The sequence below is a fragment of the Ascaphus truei genome, chromosome 3 (genome assembly GCF_040206685.1).
Source record: "Ascaphus truei isolate aAscTru1 chromosome 3, aAscTru1.hap1, whole genome shotgun sequence".
NCBI lineage: Eukaryota > Metazoa > Chordata > Amphibia > Anura > Ascaphidae > Ascaphus > Ascaphus truei.
The window spans coordinates 179,983,106-180,006,170 of NC_134485.1; the positions used below are offsets into that span (position 1 = coordinate 179,983,106).

Genomic DNA, 23,065 nt, shown 5'->3' on the forward strand with positions numbered 1-23,065 from the left:
TCAAACTCTGTGTCGTTATCAAAGTCAGTGTCTTTACTCACTGAGCCACTGTATCAAGCCATTACGTAGGACCTGGTGATAATAGAAAGATGCACATTATTCATAGGAACCTCAGTCATGTTTTTCATTGAGTCATCATGATTAATAATTTGTTTCACTTTTTTGCTGCCCTGTAGGACGGCTCCTTGAATGCCTCAGCCCTGGTCTCTGCAGCTTTGGACTTGCCCTAGCAACTCCTGAGCCAAGTAGTGTTCCTCAAATATTTTTTGTAAGCACTTTTTACATGGTAGATTTGTGGCTGCAAGGCTCAACAATGATCCTATCCTTGTGTTTTATTTACTTCTGGAAAATTATATTTAATTGAAAAGTAAGAGTATTTAAAAAAATGAGGCGGTAATTATTTAGGTCAACAGGTCAGTTTTTTTTTTTATTTATAAAAATGTTTTACCAGGTAGTAACCTCGTTTTCAGGTTTGTCCTTGGCATAGAGTTATTACAATATATGGTTACATTACAAGAACAGAAGTTATACATTTCATGGACCGAGTTGGAAAATTGGGTAGAGGGGATAAAAGGGCTGTTGAGTTTCAGATTGAAATAAGAACCTTTAATATCAGCAAACAGCTCACACCCTTTGACTGTCCAATGGCTGCGCCAAAGTATGTCAGCCTTTGGGGCGACACAGATGTACACTGAAATGGTTCAGATTGAATGCAGCTGTGAATTCAAAGGCCTTTGCCCTCTTGGCTCATTAACATTCCATTGGGTAGAGTTGATGTTCCACATAGTACAAGCAAATGTTAATCCTTGGCACGCTGGTTCTGTGCAGATGGGAGCAGGTCTGGGAGAACCCCATCAGGCGCCCGCTTTTGGGGCGGCGCTGATGTACACAGAAAAAGTTGCAAAGAAGTAATATGTATTGCCTGCACAGAAACACTGGTCTGTGAAGTTTTGAGCACCATAGTGTAACGGTGAAGGGGTTAACCAAGCTCACTAATAAAGGTTCAGCCCACTTGCTTACCCCTGATCCGTGAGTTGAGGTCCTAGAGTGTCAGCTCTTGGACCCAGATGTCCTAAATGCATTACTGTGACTGGGTGCAAATTATGCGACAATAAAGAATCATGTGTGTTTTGCCTTTCCTGGGATGCTGGGATCGGGAGGTTTCTAGGCTGTAAGTTTCAGAGCTGGTTTGTCGGAGAAATTCTTCACAGAATGTGGCTATGTATCGGGGTTCCAGAGTTATGGGATACCCCAGGAATTGGATCCGGGAATCGAGTGAGATTCTCGGATACAGCCAAGCACATTGCTCCGGGCAAACCCTGACTCTGAAAACGCTATTGTGACTCACCGCCAGGATTCCTGCTGCAGCATCTTCCAGACAAGGTAAACGGGCATGAAGGGGCTAATGTATACCTACGGTCACCCATGGGGTCCCTAGTATAAAGAGTGGTACCCAGATACATGCCCAGGTACCCTGCACCTAGTATTGCGGTTCAGGGGGCACTCCAGGTAAGTGATAAAGTTGAGAGTGGTTCGTGTGTGTAAAAGTTTTACAAGTTATTTTTCTAAAGTGTGCCAAGTATGAGGCTAGTGAGGGTAGGTGCTATATACACTCACTCCATCCCTGACACCAGAACAGAGACTTATATATTTTACCACACATAAGACACAGTATATTTTATTAAAGGATTATATTTAATAGGTATATGTACTGGTAACCTGTAAATGAACTGTGGGATTTCCAAGTCATGGCTTCCGAGCAGACCAGATGGCTACCACGCTTGGTGCCTATGGGTCTGTGAGAAGTCAGGACTTGAAAGTCTCAGGGATGCCAAGGTGTTAGAACAGGAGGGGTACTGCAGTTCTGCTTGAGTACCCGCCTCCTGGGCTAACACGGGGCTATCCGACCACCGTTTGCCAGAACCCATACTCTGTGGAGCCTGGACAGCGGGTGGGCTCAGTATGCAAAAAGGCAGAGGTGCCAGGTTGGCGCATGCCCCTTGACAGACTGAGAAAGGTGCCCACCCAGCTTTACAATACTGGCAAATCGGTGATTGGCTGGCAGGAGAATTCCCACGCTTTGATAGGCTGCAGATGTTAGTGAGGGAGACACTGAAACCCATAAAGGGACTTGCAGCCAATCAGGAGCGCAGATTCCAAGTGCCAAACCAACAGCGGCAAATTCAAAGATGCTCTCTACTGAATAGACTCGAGCCGGCTTTAAAGATTTTCAACTCAGAAAAGTTTCTAAGTCCCGCTTTTTGAGAACGTAGCGGTCGCAGTTGGCATTGCGCCGAGATCAGTTCCAGGACTTTCGTGAGTACCTACCGGTCAAGGAAAAGGGTTCCTACAGAGGTCATTTTTGGGAATTTCATTCTTAGGATAGATGTATTCGTTAGCCCTGTTCCCAGTAAGTGTGTTAACGTTGTAAATTGTGTTACATTGTGTGTATGTCTTTTCCTGAAATAAATTACAATTTCTTTTACCTCCTTGCGGGGCCGCTACAGTCAGCGGGGGAGCGGATCGAGCACCCGGGACACCCCCCATGGCTTTCAATTGTGTGCACGCGCTGCGCGCCCCCGCGCTCTCCTCCCAGGGATGCCGCTGTGTCCTCTCCCCGCACTCTCCGCACTGTGACCCGCCTCCTGTACTGGCTGCACGGGTTCCCACACCTGCAGCTCTCCCTGCGGCCCAGGGGCAGCGACTTCAACCCCACGGACAGCGGCTACCGGCAGGTCAGTGCCACCCGCGGCCTGTGTGCAGGGGGTGTGTAAGTGCCACGGCCTTTGTACAGGACGTGACTGGGTCTGTCCTTAGCCTGGTAGTGGGTGCAGCTCTGTGTGGGACAAGGTGCAGCCTGTGGCTGTGAAGTTCCCTGTGTCAGTGGGTGCAGCCTGTGGCTGTGATGCCCCCGTGTCAGTGGGTGCCTGTGATGCCCCCCCTGCCCTTTGCCGCCCCTCCCTGCCCTTTGCCCCCCTGCCCCTCCCTGCCCTTTGCCCCCCTGACCTTTGCCCTCCACGCCCCTTGGCCCCTCCCCCGCCCTTCCACGCCCCTCCCCCCGCCCTTCCACGCCCCTCACCCCCCCTACCCTTCCACACCCCCTCCCCCCCCCCCGCCCTTCCACTCCATGCCCCCTGCCCTTCCACGCCTGGGCAACGCCGGGTATATCAGCTAGTATCTTCTATATTTCCTTCTGTTTCTAACATTCTAATACATTATTTGTGTGTTATCTCTTTGGAAACAGTTAAATCCCATGTAACCAACCACAATCGTTTTTGAAAACACTTTTTAACCATTTTAAATTTGCATCCTTAAATACATGTAACAATGCTAAAAGCTAAGATCTGGCTACTTTTGTTGCATTTGAAGTTAGTTACAAATTGTATGTCTTAAGGCGTTCTGAATGAGTGTGAGTTTTCCAATGAAGAAATTTAATTTACCCATAGCCCTCACTGTCCTTATCAGAGAGCCAACAAAGATAAGGAGAGGGGCAAGAGGAGAGTTTTGTGTGGACAAATGCATGTTGGAAACAGTGATAAACACAGAAGGTAGTAACTAGAGGCAATATAACACCTCCTGAGTCGCAGCTCATGTTTCCAAACAAACTGTAAAAAAAATGTCTTTATAAATACTTATAGATGTCAGATTGTGGTTTCAAGTAATCGATCACCCAGATGTAACCCCTTAACCATGTCACTGCCATCAATACACTTGGTTCCTACTGAGGACTTGACCCTTTAAATGTCATCCAGCTTGGAGTGCTGAATACCACCCATATTTTATTTCTTGATGGCACAATGACTAGCACAAATACATTAACTGCTTTTTTTTACTGCAAACAAGGCAGCACAATTGATTGCATTTCACTTAATGGACAAAGCTAAATATTGTCCCCGAAGCCTTTCACATGACATTTGTTTCTCAATTTATGTATACCAATTTAGTGAAAGGGATTTATTGCTTGGCAATGCTTTATTCAATGTGTATATTTAGAACATGGAATCTCTCACTTACCAATATTTTGCTTATTCTCTGGCAATGAAGGGTTAAGGCACTGTTCAGTAAACTGGTGAGCTGTGGGTCTGCTCCTTGTGACCGTGGGCAAGGCTGTTCGACCTTTTTGTGTTTCAGGAACTAATGTGTAGATTGCAAACTTCTTGTATTGTGCTGCATACACGAGATGTAAACTAAATAAAAGTACATTCCTATCACAGACGGACATCAAAGACAACCAGAAGAAGCTCGTGGAACAGGTCACCGGTCTCATAAGCAGCTCCCCAGGACCGCCCACTCGCAAACTATTAGCCAAGAACCTTGCCACACTCTACAGCATTGGAGACACTTTCACTGTCTTCCAAATCCTGGACAAGTGCAATGAAATGATCAAGAGTAAAGACGACACTGCTGCCTATCTACCAACTAAACTGTAAGTTTGAAGGCTGCAGTAGGGTGACCATCTGTTTTGTACATACTGAAAATAAATGGGATGGGGGGAAGAGGGGATGTAACCTCAAGCTACTGTCTAAGAGACGGTGCCAGGGGTAAAGAAATCAGGTAACAAAAACTACGCTTGCCTAGGCAAGAAAGGACCCCTTTTAAACAAGCACTCGTGTGGTAATGAACTTAAATGAATAAAATGACCTTTATTAATATATAAGGGTAAAATGAATGAAGGAATAGACACACAAAACTATTAAAAAGAATATTAAACTAAATACCTCCCAGTCCAGTGTACCAGACTGGTTGCAATATGGATATGAGGGACCTTGTAACTGGCACATGCAAAGATAGATGGATAGCTTGTGCCTCAGTGTGGTATATATGTTGGAACCAGTCTCATGTCTGTCAATGATGTACCGGACAGACAGCTGTATATATAACCACAACTGATTGAATGGTTACTCTAAGAGAGTACACGGTGGAGTTAGTAGTGAGTGATCAGTGCACAGTATCTCAAACTCACATACTAAATATTTCCAGAGGTTGGTATACCTAGAAATAGTACTCAAATCTTAAGGGTAAACAAAATAAATGAAATAAAAAGGTCCTTAAAGGCGACGCAGGGTATTAAAAATGAACACTAAAGCTACTGTGTAGCTAGGGAAAAGAGGCTTCAAAGTGGGAGCCTTAGACACCCTAATGGGTTAAGTATACACAAGGTCTCCCACAAGGCGCACTAACAGTATCTAGTTAGTGCCATAGATAGCCTAAGCCTATGTGGAAGCAGTGAAACAAATGTATAATACAAGCTAAACTGTAAGCTGCTTCTCAGGATCCTCCGTGGAAACAGCACAAATAGTACAGTAGGGATAAGCAGGTACCTGGGTATATTGCTAATAGTAACCTGGGTATATTGTAATAGTGACCTATGTATAGGGTATGTGTATATATAATTAGTGTCACCCAGGTTGCTCAGGGAAGTGGACACAGTTCAAAGGGTATCAGGCAATCAGACTTATCAGTTGACCTGAATATATACACTATTCCACATTTAATGAAATGGAGATCTATACAGGTCGCTGGGTATATACTGTGCATATGTGCATTGTGGGTGCAGCGTATATGGTCTCCAATACACTCAAACATGTAAAAGTACCAAGATAGATAGTACCTGAGTGGATGAGTATGTGTTCAAACACGATAACCCTAAAAAAACATTCAGGCCCACACCCAATGATTCCAGCACTGATTGGGACACTTCCAACGATGAGGGCGAATTAGAACTTAGACATACAGGAGTTGAAGGTGGGCAAAACTCTTTTTTAGGCAAGGATACAGACAGTGTAATTCCTTTTCCAAATCCAAGACACGAAGGGGTAAGAGGAGTAGATCTTCAAGACAGAGACCAATGGGGTTTCAGGGGTCAAGGAGGGAGGAGGCGGTCGAGAAGGAGGCGCAGGTATTGACAACATCACAGGAGGAGAATAGTCAAGTGATTAACTTGTCTCAATTAGCCCTTGACGAATTCCACTTGAAAGCTCTCTCAAAAGGCTTGTCATTTTCCCCTTCATCCGACCGTAACATCTTTGAATGGGTGAAGGACGTTAACCTTTTTGGGCGTAATTTATTGTTACATAAGTTCTTTAAACGGAGAGAGGACTTTATTAATAAGAACCTAAGCCTACCTGACTTAGACCAACTTGACCGTGAGAACCTTCTCAACCTGGCCTCACTTGAAGAAGAGTCCAATAGACCTATTGGTGAGGGGCCATTCACAGATCTCAAACCCAGAGCCACGTTTATTCCTCCATTAGGAATTTGTCCCAATGTGGAGGTATTTACCAAGTTGGTGGTTACCGACTTGGAAAATATTAGATATGCTACCAACACTGGTAACCTTAGTGCTCAGGAAAGAAAGGCCTTGGATGATCTACGTTCAAACTCGTCAATAGTCATCAAATCCTCTGATAAGGGGGGAACATTGCGATTATGGGAAGAGAGGAGAATACTGTATCAAAGAAAACCTGAGACTCCTATCCGACCGAACCTGCTACGAGGTCCTGAGTAAGGACCCAACTATTCAGTACAATCAGGAATTACTCACCATCCTCAATACAGGATTAGCAGATAAAGTGATCAACAAGCGTGAATTGAATGGCATGTACAATAAGGTCCCTAAAATAGCCACATTCTATAGCCTCCCAAAAATCCACAAGCTTACGAGGCCACCACCGGGACGACCAATTGTCTCCGGGATTAACAACTTGAGTGAACAGGCAAGTGTCTATTTGGATAAAGTACTGAGACCGTTCGTGGTAGCACTTCCGTCCTATTTGAGAGATACCACAGATATTCTCACACGAATTGATGATATTGTGGTTGATAATATAACACTCATTAGCATGGACGTTGAGGCCTTATATACGAGCATCATACACGAACATGGCATAAATGCCACACTGTACTTTCTGAAAACCAGGGGCCTATTGTACAATAACCATAACAAATTCATTGAACAACTGCTTTGGTTTGTACTGACGAAGAACTGCTTTCTGTTTAACAACAAACTCTACCACCAGGTACAGGGGACTGCAATGGGGACGACTTGTGCCCCCTAATATGCGAACCTGTACCTGGGGTGGTGGGAGGCAGAAATAGTGTTCTCTGAAGAAAATGATATCTACACTACCCATATTATTTTATGGGCAAGATACATTGATGATATCATTATTCTCTGGAAGGGACCTCGTACACTGTTTGTTGACTTCATCAACAAACTTAACTGTAATTCCCTTAACCTTCGACTCACTTACGATATAGGGCCTGACAGCATAGTCTTCCTAGATCTTAAAATAACTTGTGCAACCAATGGTAGAATTGAGACTACAATTCATCGTAAAACCACCGCAACTAATAGTTTACTCCACGCTGATAGTCATCACCCTCAGAATCTCATAAATGGCATTCCAACTGGCCAATATTTGAGAGTTAAGAGAAATTGCTCGAATGATGAAGAATGTAAATCACAAGCACAATCTATGTGCCAATGCTTGCTCTCGAGAGGTTATAGTAAGAACAGCGTTAGGAAGGCTTATAATAGAGCCAAGCATACACACCGGGCATCTCTGCTGAATCCCAAACCCAAACCACGTGAGCAAAAAACAATTCGCCTCATTGGCACTTATAATAGACAATGGAAAACCATCTTTAACATTGTCAACAAACATTGGCATGTTCTCTTAGAGGACACGGATCTACGGGGAGTCTTGAAACCCAGACCAACTATGGTCAGCAGAAGATCTACTAACATCAGGGATCTTCTAGTCCATAGCCATCTTGAACCCATCACTTCAGGCACTTGGCTAGACAAAAGATCTCCGGGTAACTATAAGTGCAAGGGGTGCCGTGCATGTCAGTACGCTCAGGTCACCAAAACCTTTGGTAATTGGGATGATAGTAAAACCTTTAAAATACGGAATTTTGTGAACTGCAGAACTACTGGGGTGATCTACCAAGCAGTGTGCACATGCGGCAAGAAATATGTGGGGAAAACAAGTCGGCAGCTGAGACGTAGGGTCCTAGAACACATAGGGACCATACGCAATAAAACTGACACCCCACTTGCCAAACACGTTAACACTGCACATGGAGGTGACATTTCCAACTTACGTTTTAAGGGCATATACCAACTCCCAGAAACAATCAGAAGGGGGTGACTGGGACAGAGAACTCCTCAAAAACGAGGCAAAGTGGATTTATACCCTAGGAACTCTATCCGCAGGGTTTAAATAAGGGATTTATGTTTGCCGCATTTATTGGTTAGAATATTTTTTATACCTTATGCCACTTTTGACATCACGATAAGACCATATGTACTCATACTGCCAGGATCTGATAACCATGGGGTGTAAGTGTGATATTCACTTTGGCTCCAGCATTTGGGCTGTAACACCCCTTATACACCATAGCCTATACTGTATCCACTCCATATCCCAGCATTATGTACTGGCACATTTACAGCTAGGTACTATCTCTCTGTTCCGTATCACCATGTGCCTCTTGGATGGCATATGTTTATAGATTTATTGATATATTTGTAAACATATTTACCCCTGATGGTATATGCCTCCATTCTACCATTTAGTGTCTATTGCATACAATCACTCGCTTATCCGTCTCGGCAACCCTTCATTTGCTGCCTTACTGTTCTGAATTTACTCAGGTTCTATCAGGAAGCCAGCCAGAACTTTCACACAAATAAATAGCAACACAAACACATGTTTTATTACTAACACATATACTTAACTTAGCGCCACTGTTGCCAAGGCTACGCTCGCCTATTTAAATGTTCGGCTACCATAGAGGCGGGGCCACCTTGAGAAAGCGTCAGTGCGACGCGAAACGGCCGTCGGTGGTGGCCACTCCTCTGTGACGTCAGCACATGTGTCAGTGCGGTGGCGTCTAGCGTAGCCCCGTGGCAGCCTTCACAGGGCTGAGCTATATCTAGGCTTGCTGCTATATGAGATATACTTCTCTCCACCCGGCTAGCTAACGTTATGTGGTGTTCATGAATACACCACGCCGGGTGGAATCTCTGTAGATATAATCCGATTGATGCAGTGTTCATAACGCATTCTGGTCTCATCCACTCAGGTACTATCTATCTTGGTACTTTTACATGTTTGAGTGTATTGGAGACCATATCCGCTGCACCCACACTGCACATATGCACAGTATATACCCAGCGACCTGTATAGATCTCCATTACATTAAATGTGGAATAGTGTATATATTCAGGTCAACTGATAAGTCTGATTGCCTGATACCCTTTGAACTGTGTCCACTTCCCTGAGCAACCTGGGTGACACTACTTATATATACATACCCTATACATAGGTCACTATTACCAACTGGTTTTCGGGTATCTTTTTAAACACCTACTGACATATTAGCAATATACCCAGATACCTGCTTATCCCTACTGTACTATTTGTGCTGTTTCCACGGAGGACCCTGAGAAGCAGCTTACAGTTTAGCTTGTATTATACATTTGTTTCACTGCTTCCACATAGGCTTAGGCTATCTATGGCACTAACTAGATACTGTTAGTGCGCCTTGTGGGAGACCTTGTGTATACTTAACCCATTAGGGTGTCTAAGGCTCCCACTTTGAAGCCTCTTTTCCCTAGCTACACAGTAGCTTTAGTGTTCATTTTTAATACCCTGCGTCGCCTTTAAGGACCTTTTTATTTCATTTATTTTGTTTACCCTTAAGATTTGAGTACTATTTCTAGGTATACCAACCTCTGGAAATATTTAGTATGTGAGTTTGAGATACTGTGCACTGATCACTCACTACTAACTCCACCGTGTACTCTCTTAGAGTAACCATTCAATCAGTTGTGGTTATATATACAGCTGTCTGTCCGGTACATCATTGACAGACATGAGACTGGTTCCAACATATATACCACACTGAGGCACAAGCTATCCATCTATCTTTGCATGTGCCAGTTATTACAAGGTCCCTCATATCCATATTGCAACCAGTCTGGTACACTGGACTGGGAGGTATTTAGTTTAATATTCTTTTTAATAGTCTTGTACATACTGAAGCAGACTATTTAATCAGCCGCGGTCCTTCTCTGGCAACAATTTGTAACAAATGCATAACTGAATGCTAATTACAGACAAAACTGTTCTGCTGAGGTACTATCAGGGTCACCAGCATCTGTGTATATTTTATCTGTATCTATATATCCGGGTCACACACGGGACCATACATTAGCACTTATTCTAAACGCTTATTTTGATGTATGTACTTGAAATGGGTACTGATAGCTTCTGCCTCTTTCAGGGCCGCTGTTGCTTGTGTCGGAGCATTTTATGAGAAGATGGGTAGGATGCTGGGAAGCTCCTTTCCTGAAACCGTGAATAACCTCTTAAAGTCACTGAAAAGTGCTGAGGTAAGATGCACAATTAGATGGCCTTCTAAAAACTTCTCGAGTTTATGATCCCAGTTTCTACGAATATCTAGAGCACGGGTGGCCAACTCCATTCATCAATGGCCATCAACAGGCCAGGTTTTCAGGATATCCCTGCTTCAGCACAGGTGGCTGCCATTCTAACGGAGCAACTGATTGATCACTGATGTGATGAAGCTGGGATAGCCTGAAAACCTGACCTGTTGGTGAACATTGAGTATTGAAGTTGGCCACTCCTGCTCTAGAGCCTTGGTAAGAAGAAGTTAATGAAAATTGAACACAAAATCATATAAGCAGGGTGACGGGTCTCGATGCATGAATAATACAATTTATTTATGAAGCTTTCAACATTTCGGTCCTCCCTTAGGACATTTCTCAAGAGCAGTCATATCGTAACAGCTGTTTTTGGCTTTTTACAAGTACCTCTGATGTAGCTGGAGTACGCGGAACAGTGTGTTTGCAAGTCATGTGCTCATAGTCATCTTTCCAAAGATGCCATCACACTCCGTTATTGGTTAAGCAGTGATCTGAAACATATCTAACCTCTGGAAATCATCAGTCTAGTGAAGGTGTCTCCAGGATGGTGCGACTAAACTATGATCAACTCGACTGCATGCGGTTTTCAATGTAAAATATATATGTATGTATGTATGTATGAATGTATGTATGTATATGTGATAAAAAATCACTGGCACTCCAATAGAAATTCAATAATGAATAGGTGCATGTCCCATATAAATAATAAAAGTATACATTACCGCATAGCAGCAAAAAGGAGACGGCACTCAGGTGAATGAAAAATGAATTTATTAAATACAGCACATAACTCCAAGTTATACTCCAAGTTATGTGCTGTATTTAATACATTCATTTTCATTCACCTGAGTGCTGTCTCCTTTTTGCTGCTATGCGGTAATGTGTGTGTGTGTATATATATATATATATATATATATATATATATATATATATATATATATATATATATATATATATATATATATATATATTTTTTTTTGCTGCTATGCGGTAATGTGTGTGTGTATATATATATATATATATATATATATATATATATATATATATATATATATATATATATATATATATATATATATATATATATATATATATATATATATATATATATATATATATATATATATACACACACATTACCGCATAGCAGCAAAAATATATATATATACTGGACACCTAACAAGCTCCTATTGAACCCCCAAAATAACCACACCATATATATAAGCATATGAGTGTCACAGAGGAGTGCTACTGAGCATGGCAATATATATTTAAAACCAGAGACAGAACATAAAACACAGACAAAGCTCAGTTTTAGCACATCTAGTCAAACACATACACGGTACATACATACATACATACATACACTGAAAATAACATCAAAATAGAGTTCCACATAAATTTGCTATATTCAGTTTGGTATAAAGTAGCTATTTTCTTTTATTTAAAACCTAGTGTTAAGTAACTTTTTTAATTTTTTTATTTATGATTTATAGTCGCTGCAATTATCTATCTTTACTTCCTTTTAGACAGAAGGGCGAATGCAACTGTATAAAGCTTAAGTTGTCCTACGTTATCTGGTATTGTGACTGTTCTCTTGTGCCGTTTAAGTCGCAGGGTCGCAGTGAAATCCTAATGAGTTTGCAGAAGGTCCTTGGCGGTCTCGGAGGGGCTGCATCTTCCAGCCACAGAGACATCTACAAGAACGCTCGTTCCCTTCTGACTGACAGGTCCATGGCTGTACGATGTGCTGTAGCCAAGGTGAGTAACCACTGTGTAATGTGAATAAGAACTGCATGAAGCTACAAAACAAATAATATACTGTGTAGACCAGTGGTTTTAAACCTTTTTTTGGTTGGGGAACCCCAGAATTCGATTTTGAAATTCTGAAGAACCCCAACCCTCGCCCCCATTCTCTCGTCGCTCCCGTCTCTCTCCCCCACCCCCTTACCCCTGTCTCTTTCCTCCGCCACACACTCTCCCCTCCCCCCTCACTCTACCCCTCTTGCACACACATACACTCCCCCACTCGCTTACACACACTCCCCCGCTCGCTTACACATACACTCCCCCTTCTCGCTTACAGACAAACTCCTCCTCTCGCTTACACACACACAACTCCCCCTCTCGCTTACACACACACAAACTCCCCCTCTCGCTTACACACACACAAACTCCCCCTCTCGCTTACACACACACAAACTCCCCCTCTCGCTTACACACACACAAACTCCCCCTCTCGCTTACACACACACAAACTCCCCCTCTCGCTTACACACACACAAACTCCCCCTCTCGCTTACACACACACAAACTCCCCCTCTCGCTTACACACACACAAACTCCCCCTCTCGCTTACACACACACACAAACTCCCCCTCTCGCTTACACACACACACAAACTCCCCCTCTCGCTTACACACACACAAACTCCCCCTCTCGCTTACACACACACAAACTCCCCCTCTCGCTTACACACACACACAAACTCCCCCTCTCGCTTACACACACACACAAACTCCCCCACTCTCTTACTCTTACACACACAGTCCACCACTCTCTTACTCTTACACACTCAGTCCACCACTCTCTTACACACACACACTCCCCCACTCTTACACACACTCCCCCACACTTACACACACATTCCCCTACTTGCTTACACACACATTCCCCCACTTGCTTACACACACATTCCCCCACTTGCTTACACACACATTCCCCCACTTGCTTACACACACATTCCCCCACTTGCTTACACACACATTCCCCCACTTGCTTACACACACATTCCCCCACTTGCTTACACACACACACACACATTCCCCCACTTGCTTACACACACACACACATTCCCCCACTTGCTTACACACACACACACATTCCCCCACTTGCTTACACACACACACACATTCCCCCACTTGCTTACACACACACACATTCCCCCATTTGCTTACACACACACACACACACACACATTCCCTCACTTGCTTACACACACACATTCCCCCACTTGCTTACACACACACACTCCCCCATTCGCTTACATATACACACACTCCCCCATTCGCTTACATATACACACACACACACACACCCCCACTCGCTTACACACACACTCCCTCACTCGCATACACACACTCCCCCACTCGCTTACACACACATACACACACAAACTCCCCCTCTCGTCCTCTGTTGCTCGACTGCTAAAACTCTGACTCAGGCCCTCATTCTCTCCCGTCTTGATTACTGTAACCTCCTGCTGTCCGGCCTTCCTGCCTCTCACCTGTCTCCCCTACAATCTATCCTAAATGCTGCTGCCAGAATCACTCTACTCTTTCCTAGATCTGTCTCAGCATCTCCCCTCCTGAAATCCCTCTCCTGGCTTCCAATCAAATCCCGCATCTCACACTCCATTCTTCTCCTCACGTTTAAAGCTTTACACTCTTCTGCCCCTCCTTACATCTCAGCCCTAATTTCTCGCTATGCACCACCCCGACTCTTGCGTTCTGCTCAAGGATGTCTTCTTTCTACCCCCTTTTTATCTAAAGCCCTCTCCCGCCTTAAACATTTTTCACTGACTGCCCCACACCTCTGGAATGCCCTTCCCCTCAGTACCCGACTAGCACCCTCTCTATCCACCTTTAAGACCCACCTTAAGACACACTTGCTTAAAGAAGCATACGAATAGCACTGTGAACATTCTGAACACATGATACATAAAGCTTGGCCCCCTGCAGACGCACATACCAGAACTCCCTCCTACTGTCTCTGTACGTTCTCCCTACCTACCAATTAGATTGTAAGCTCCTCGGGGCAGGGACTCCTCTTCCTTAATGTTATGTTTGTCTAAAGCACTTATTCCCATGATCTGTTATTTATATTATCTGTTATTTATTCGATTACCACATGTATTACTACTGTGAAGCGCTATGTACATTAATGGCGCTATATAAATAAAGACATACAATACAATACACACACTCCCCCACTCGCATACACCCACACACTCCCCCACTCGCATTCACACACACACACACACTCCCCCACTCGCTTACACACACACTTCCCCACTCGCATACACACACTCCCCCACTCGCTTACACATACACTCCCCCACTCGCTTACACATACACTCCCCCACTCGCTTACACATACACTCCCCCACTCGCTTACACATACACTCCCCCACTCGCTTACACATACACTCCCCCACTCGCTTACACACAAACTCCCCCTCTCGCTTACACACAAACTCCCCCTCTCGCTTACACACAAACTCCCCCTCTCGCTTACGCACAAACTCCCCCACTCGCTTACGCACACACTCCCCCACTCGCTTACGTACACACTCCCCCACTCGCTTACGCACACACTCCCCCACTCGCTTACGCACACACTCCCCCACTCGCTTACGCACACACTCCCCCACTCGCTTACGCACACACTCCCCCACTTGCTTACGCACACACTCCCCCACTTGCTTACACACACACTCCCCCACTTGCTTACACAAACCCCCACTCTCTTACACACACAAACACACACACTCCCCCTCTCGCTTACACACACACTCCCACACACACACTCCCCCACTCGCATACACACACACTCCCCCTCTCGCTTACACACACACTCCCACACACACACTCCCCCACTCGCATACACACACACTCCCCCACTCGCATACACACTCCCCCACTCGCTTACACACACACACACACTCCCCAACTCGCTTACACACACTCCCCCACTCGCTTATACACCCACATACTCCCCCACTCGCATACACCCACATACTCCCCCACTCGCATACACCCACACACTCCCCCACTCGCATACACACACAGTCCCCCACTCGCATACACCCACACACTCCCCCACTCGCATACACACACAGTCCCCCACTCGCATACACCCACATACTCCCCCACTCGCATACACCCGCATACTCCCCCACTCGCATACACCCGCATACTCCCCCACTCGCATACACCCACATACTCCCCCACTCGCATACACCCACACACTCCCCCACTCGCATACACCCACACACTCCCCCACACGCATACACCCACACACTCCCCCACTCGCATACACCCACACACTCCCCCACTCGCATACACCCACACACTCCCCCACTCGCATACACCCACACACTCCCCCGCTCGCTTACACACACACTCCCCCATTCGCTTACGCACACACTGCCCCATGCGCTTACACACACACATTCCCCCATTCGCTTACACACACACATTCCCCCATTCGCTTACACACACACACTCCGCAGCTCGCTAACATTCCCCACTCGCTTACACACATTCCTCCACTTGCATACACACACACTCCCCCTCTCTCTTATACACACACCCCCCACTTGCTTACACACACACACGCACACTCCCCCACTCGCTCACACACACACTCCCCCACTTGCTCACATACACACACACCCCCACTCGCTCACACACTCCCCCACTTGCTCACATACACACACACACCCACTCGCTCACACACACTCCCCCTCTCGCTTACACACACATGGCGGCTGTGGAACTTGCTTACACACACACTCCCCAACTCGCTTACACACACTCACTCCCCAACTCGCTTACACACACACACTCCCCCATTCGCTACACACACTCCTCCACTCGCTTACACACACTCCCCCACTCGCTTATACACACACACACACACTCCCCCACTCGCTTATACACCCACATACTCCCCCACTTGCTTATACACCCACATACTCCCCCACTCGCTTATACACCCACATACTCCCCCACTCGCTTATACACCCACATACTCCCCCACTCGCTTATACACCCACATACTCCCCCACTCGCTTATACACCCACATACTCCCCCACTCGCTTATACACCCACATACTCCCCCACTCGCTTATACACCCACATACTCCCCCACTCGCTTATACACCCACACTCCCCCACTCGCTTACACACCCACACACTCCCCCACTCGCTTACACACCCACATACTCCCCCACTTGCTTATACACCCACATACTCCCCCACTCGCTTATACACCCACATACTCCCCCACTCGCTTATAGACCCACACACTCCCCCACTCGCTTACACACCCACACACTCCCCCACTCGCTTACACACCCACACACTCCCCCACTCGCTTACACACCCACATACTCCCCCACTCGCTTATACACCCACATACTCCCCCACTCGCTTATACACCCACATACTCCCCCACTCGCTTACACACCCACAAACTCCCCCATTTGCTTACACACACACACTCACCCACTCGCTTACACATACACACACACTCCCCCCACACTCCACACACACTCCGCAACTCGCTAACATTCCTCACTCGCTTGCTCACACACTCACTCCCCCACTTGCTCACACACCCACTCCCCCAGCCGCTCACACACATTCCTTCACTTGCATACACACACACTCACCCTCTCTCTTATACACACACTCCCCCACTCGCTTATACACACACCTACACTCCCCTACTCTTACACACACACTCCCCCACTTGCTTACACACACACTCCCCCACTTGCTTACACACATTCCCCCACTTGCTTACACACACACCCCACTCTCTTACACACACACACACTCCACAACTCGCTTACACACACACACTCCCCAACTTCGCTTATACACACTCCCCCACTCGCTTACACACACACACACACTCCCCCAATCGCTTACACACACACACACTCCCCCGCTCGCTTACACACACACACTCCCCAACTCGCTTACACACACACTCCCCCATTACACACACTCCCCCATTACACACACTCCCCCACTCGCTTATACAACCACATACTCCCCCACTCGCATACAACCACATACTCCCCCACTCGCATACACCCACATACTCCCCCACTCTCATACACACACACACACACTCCCCTACTCGCATACACCCACAAACTCCCCCACTCGCTTACACACACACACACACACACTCCCCCACTCGCTTACACACACACTCCCCCACTCGCTTACACACACACACTCCCCCATGTGCTTACACACACATTCCCCCATTCGCTTACACACACACTCCCCCATTCGCTTACACACACACTCCCCCACTCGCTTACACACACACACTCCCCCCACTCGCTGACACACACTCCCCCACTTGCTTATACAAACACACACACTCTGCAACTCGCTAACATTCCCCACTCGCTTACACACACACTCCCCCACTCGCATACACACACACACTCCCTCTCTCGCTTACACACACACACTCTTAGAGCATGTGTCAAACACTGACACACAGAGACTGACACACCCCTCTCTCTCTCTCTTTGAGGGAGCTGCGTGCTCTTGCCTGATCCTTCCTCTCCCCCCTGTCAGCAGGAAGTTGACACGACTTCCGACGCAGGGAGAGGAAGGATAGCAGTGACCGTGTGGCTGCTGCTGAGCTCCATAGCCGCCGGGTCCTTGCTATGTGGGGGTTCCGCCGCGGGGCCCTGGGACAGCATAGGAGAGTTCTCCCAGCTCTAACCCCCATGGCGGCTGTGGAACCCCTGAGGGGTGCTCGCGAACCCCGGGGTTCCACGAAACCCTGGTTGATAATCACTGGTGTAGACAATCATGCAAAGCAATACTAAATGGATATTATTGTGTTTGCTTGATAACATAACTAATGAACTTCCAAATGGGTAGTCAATCTTTTTATGATTTTCTGATGATGCTTGTAGCTTTATCTCAAATTTGTAGCAAATGACCATTTTGTGCTGGTGAAAAAGCAGTATTTTATTCAGATTTAAATAGCAATTGTAGAACGAAAGTAATTATACATGTACAGGCAGTCCTCGGTTATCCAACGGAATCCGTTCTGGCAGTAGCGTTGGATTGTAAAACCGTTGTAAAGTGAGTCCCATGTTAATCAGTGGCGGTGAGCGTTGGATAACGCATTCAGGCATCGGATAACGCATTCTGGCTTAAAAAACCGGCCCTTAGGGTTGCATTGTAAAGCGTTGGATATTCCATTTGTTGCAAAAGAGAAACGTTGGATAACAAAGACTACCTGCATATTGTTGCATTTAAGCTTAAGATCTGAGAGGTATCTTCGTAATTTCTGAAGAAAGAACCAACATACTAAAGACACTATTGGATATAATTGTTCAACACTATGTCAGATATTATACCTATCGCAATTATTCACGTGGGTTAGATTTTTTAATTTAGTACTAAACCATATATGCCAGAGACTTCAACATCGGTGTGCTTTGGAGCTTATCAAATAAGCCTCATAGTCTTCTACTACTTTACTTTTAGAGAATATTGAATTTTCACATTTGTTGTAAAGGTGCCTTTTTTTTTCATTAAAAACTCAGTAAAATTCTTTAAGGCTTAAGTGTACTGATCATTAAAACTGAATTTGAGCACAAAAAAGGTATTTGAGACTTATTTATGCTCCTCCTCTATGGATGGGGTTGATCAGGAACAGATTTATGAAGTGGCTATATAGAAATGCTCAACATTTTAAATGTAACCCTTTCGCTGCCTGTGGAGCTTGCCTAGTATTGCAGTTTATGCCGTATTGAGTTAATACGAGTTGAGTGTGTTTTGGTATGTGTGTGTGTCTCTGCAGTTTTGTGGGTTTACAGGGGGCATTGCTGTGTGTGTTTGTGGGTGTACAGGAGGGGGGACTGCAGAGTGTGTTTCCGTATAGAGGGGGGTTGCAGAATGTGTGTGTGTGTGTGTGTGTGTGTGTGTGTGTGTGTGTGTGTGTGTGTGTGTGTGTGTGTGTGTGTGTGTGTGTGTGTGTGTGTGTGTGTGTGTGTGTGTGTGTGTGTGTGTGTTTATAAAGGGTGGTTGTGTGTATGTACAATTTTCTTTTAATAAACTTGCAGTAAAAACATAAGAATGTAGATGATCATGCTGATAAAAATCAATATGACTACAAAAGTGTCCTATCTTTTTTTATGAAAAATGTAAAGAAAACATAATTAGCCTACATTTAGCCTATAATAATAATAATCCCCTCAGAACATGGTATTACTGGCCAATAATGCCCTGTCTGGGTTAAAGTCCCTTGGCTGCGCCTCGGGCCTTCAACTCTTCCAGCCAGGGAATTATTGGCCAGTAATGCCCTGTTCTTCGGAGATTATTACTTAAGTAATGTTTTTTTTTTCGCAGTGCCTGCTGGAGCTGCAGACCGAGGCCGTTTTCATGTGGACAGCCGAGCTGGAGAACGTAGCAACACTTTGTTTTAAGGCCTTAGAAGGCTCCAACTATGGAGTGAGAGTCGCAGTTTCTAAACTCTTGGGAACGGTTATGGCCACGGCATTAATGCCAAAGCAAGCAACAGGTAGGTTTACAGCAGCTCGGTTTCATTCATTAGGACTCGTACAGAAGGTGGGTGGGAATAACCAAAATCCCCAGTCAGTAACCAGCAAAGTACTTCTAGTAAAATTCCAGTGGTCAAGGAGAAATCTCTCAGAAATTCATTATTGTAGAGTCTTGCCATGTGCGGCTTAATAACAAAGCATCAAACTTCTTCTTGGATTAGGAAACCCAGCAGTAAAGCCAGAGTCCAATGAGGGATGAAGACACTATTAGTGTAAATCCCTAGACAGCTGTCCTTGCACATCTCTATTTCTCTACAAGAGCTCCATTCCTAATGCCATCGTCAATGACCTGTACATTTCAAGTTAGATTTTTTTTTTTAATTTGTTTTGTTTTACTTTTTATCTTATTCACTAAAGTCATGCGACAGAATGTTAAGAGGGCCACGTTAGAGGAGGTGTTGGAACTTATGGCCACAGGATTTCTGCGGGGAGGCTCCGGATTCCTTAAGAGTGGAGGAGAAATGTTGAAAGGCGGAGGATCAATCAGTTGAGAAGTGAGAGTTGGCGTTACACAGGTTTGTTCTGCAATATGTATAAACCTATAAGCAGCCGTACATAGCCTAGAAAGAAAAAAATAGCCATTAACATCTTGTGTGTATTATTTTCTACTTCTGTACAACAATGAAGCAGAGTTTTATTTTTTAGCATTTTTGGAAATGAAAAATACAACTTTGGCTAGTAACAGTGTCAACAATAAATCATTTTGAAAACAATGTGATTGGGTAGTCCCTGCCATGAAAAACTTACATGGCTGCACATACATGAATTCTCAAATGTTAAGAGATGGTTAATACATCCTACAAAGTGATAACCCTGGAGTTCTATAATACCATTATCAACTCTGAATTCTACTACCGAACTTTACTCAAGGTACCTGTTCTGTAAGTGAGGGCAGTAATAGTGTGGATGTATTAGAAAGCAAGACGTACATTGTAATTCTTTGCTAAAATATCCTTAAAAGTCTAAATAATGGAAGCAGGCTTCTAAACTAGTCATTTTTGAGGTGTGTGTTTTTGTTTTGCTTCGTCTCCCAAGCCTTGCACCACATCTCCAAATAATTGCTTTTACCATTCATTTAGTGATTGAAACCTGCATTGTGGTTTCCCTGGCATCAGTTTAATTTAGTACAGTAATAGTAATGAATATTTTTATTGTGCATTCTGCTCTTACGTTGACCTGTACACACAGGGACCCTTCAACCAGTTCTCCATATCTGACAACATTTTGGAGTGGAAAGGTTACACGTTCGTGCGTGCGTGCGTGCGTGCATGTGTGTGTGTGTGTCGTAGCCCGAGAGGCAGATGGTGTCTCGGGCTACAATCCGGAGGTTCCCTCAGCTGGCGTTGGGCATTTAAAGCCGTACCACCACACAGTTATAAAGAAACGTTTATGTGATTTCTATTTAATCCATCTTTTAAGTGGGCATTGTCTTCCCCCCTACTTTTTATAATAAATCCAATTTTTCTGGTAATGCCCTAGGATTGTGCGCTGTTTCTTTTGTTTTATATATATATATATATATATATATATATATATTTATATATATATATTTATATATATATATACAAATGTTATCAAAGGTTTGTAAAATATTAAAATACATGTTAAATATTTAAATGAATTTTTATATATATATATATATATATATATATATATATATATATATATATATAATTCATTTAAATATTTAACATGTATTTTAATATTTTACAAACCTTTGATAACATTTGTATTTAAATACATATTTAAGCCACCTTAAGTTACAAGTGTTTTCAGTTTGAAAAAACTGCATTTAGCTGCCTAAGCAACTAGTAGTATGAAATTAGCAGGAGCAGAGAGTCTTAAGGGCCACGTGAAGGCTCTTTGCGGGCCCCATTTGACCTATGGGCAGGCAGTTGAAGAGCCTGGCTGTACACACAATGAAACCAAGCCAATGCATTTCTCTACCAAAGAGCTTGACCTAATTTTAGTACACACCACAGAAAGTAATTTGTTTGAGATCACATGAAGCTTACACTAGATTTTTCACTAGGGGATCACCTGTCCTCGTGTCCACCACAGAGGTGACACTCGCCAGTAATTTGTAACTACTTCAAACATGACTTCCATGCAATGAGGACACAAGGGAGAGATCTCGGCCATCAACAAAGAAAAACACAATCGTACTGTGCATACTGTCAGTTCATTAGGTCACTTTTATGGGATGCTCATTGGGTTTGCAGTAAACTAAAATCCCACGTGATGCTAAGGTTTATTACAAAATAATGTCTCTCCTTCATGTTTGTTTTAGCTACTCTTGTTCTACATGCAGAATTGTCTCCACATTCTACAATAATATGCTAGATCACGGGTACACAAACTTCTGGTGCTGCCCCCCCCCCCCCTCTACCTTTTTGCTGCGGGGTCATGTGACCCTGATGCTGCGTTGCCATGACGGGCGTCGAATGACGCAGTGGGGTCATGTGATGTCACATGCCATGGCTGAGTTGAGTTGCAGAGGCCTTGCGCGGTCCCCCGGCATTTAATTTAAATGCCTTGGGGAAGAGTGTGGGACCTCTGCAACCGCCTGCGCCCCACCAGAAAAATCTTGTGCACCCCTGCACTAGACAGTGAAGAAAACCAAAATGGCCTTTTGACTGGTCACATTATTGCAAGCTTTTTCTATTGGTAAAGAATGGTGTTGTGAATAATAATGGAATCAAATCTTGTTCAATTTGTTAGCTTTGTTTTGTCATTTAAGTACTGGTTTATTGGGAATCGTAACCATGGGTTGATACCACTTTTACTGACCGTTTATAGATCTTTAATGCATGTTGGCTGCTCACTATCCCATTAAACTAGGCTTTTTATATGGAATTGAAAGACCTAAATGGCCCAGATTACTAAACGGTGCTTAGCCTTGATGTATTAATTTGACTGGGCCTGACGGTGCACTAAAATGTGTGTCCGCTGTGTAGAGCATTGTGCAGGTTTTGCATCTTGCGTCTTGGCATGGTTTCGTCCCGCATTCAGTTGTGCTGCTGAATACCTACCCACATCTATACTATATTAGTGAAAGCACTGTATGCCTGCATGCCTGCCTGGATGTCCGGTGTCCCTAGGGGAAATCTCATTGGTCCCTTGGTTCGCCCCCGCACACCTCTCATTGGCCTGAGGCGGAGTGACGGGCCAAAGGACACACACACAGGGACACACACTCTCCCCCGTCAGTTGG

General features: G+C 44.8%; 1 pseudogene; it reads left to right on the forward strand.

Moving 5' to 3' along the window:
- Positions 1-23,065, forward strand: part of LOC142489275 (HEAT repeat-containing protein 5B-like) — a 45,878-nt pseudogene that overhangs the window by 2,032 nt on the left and 20,781 nt on the right.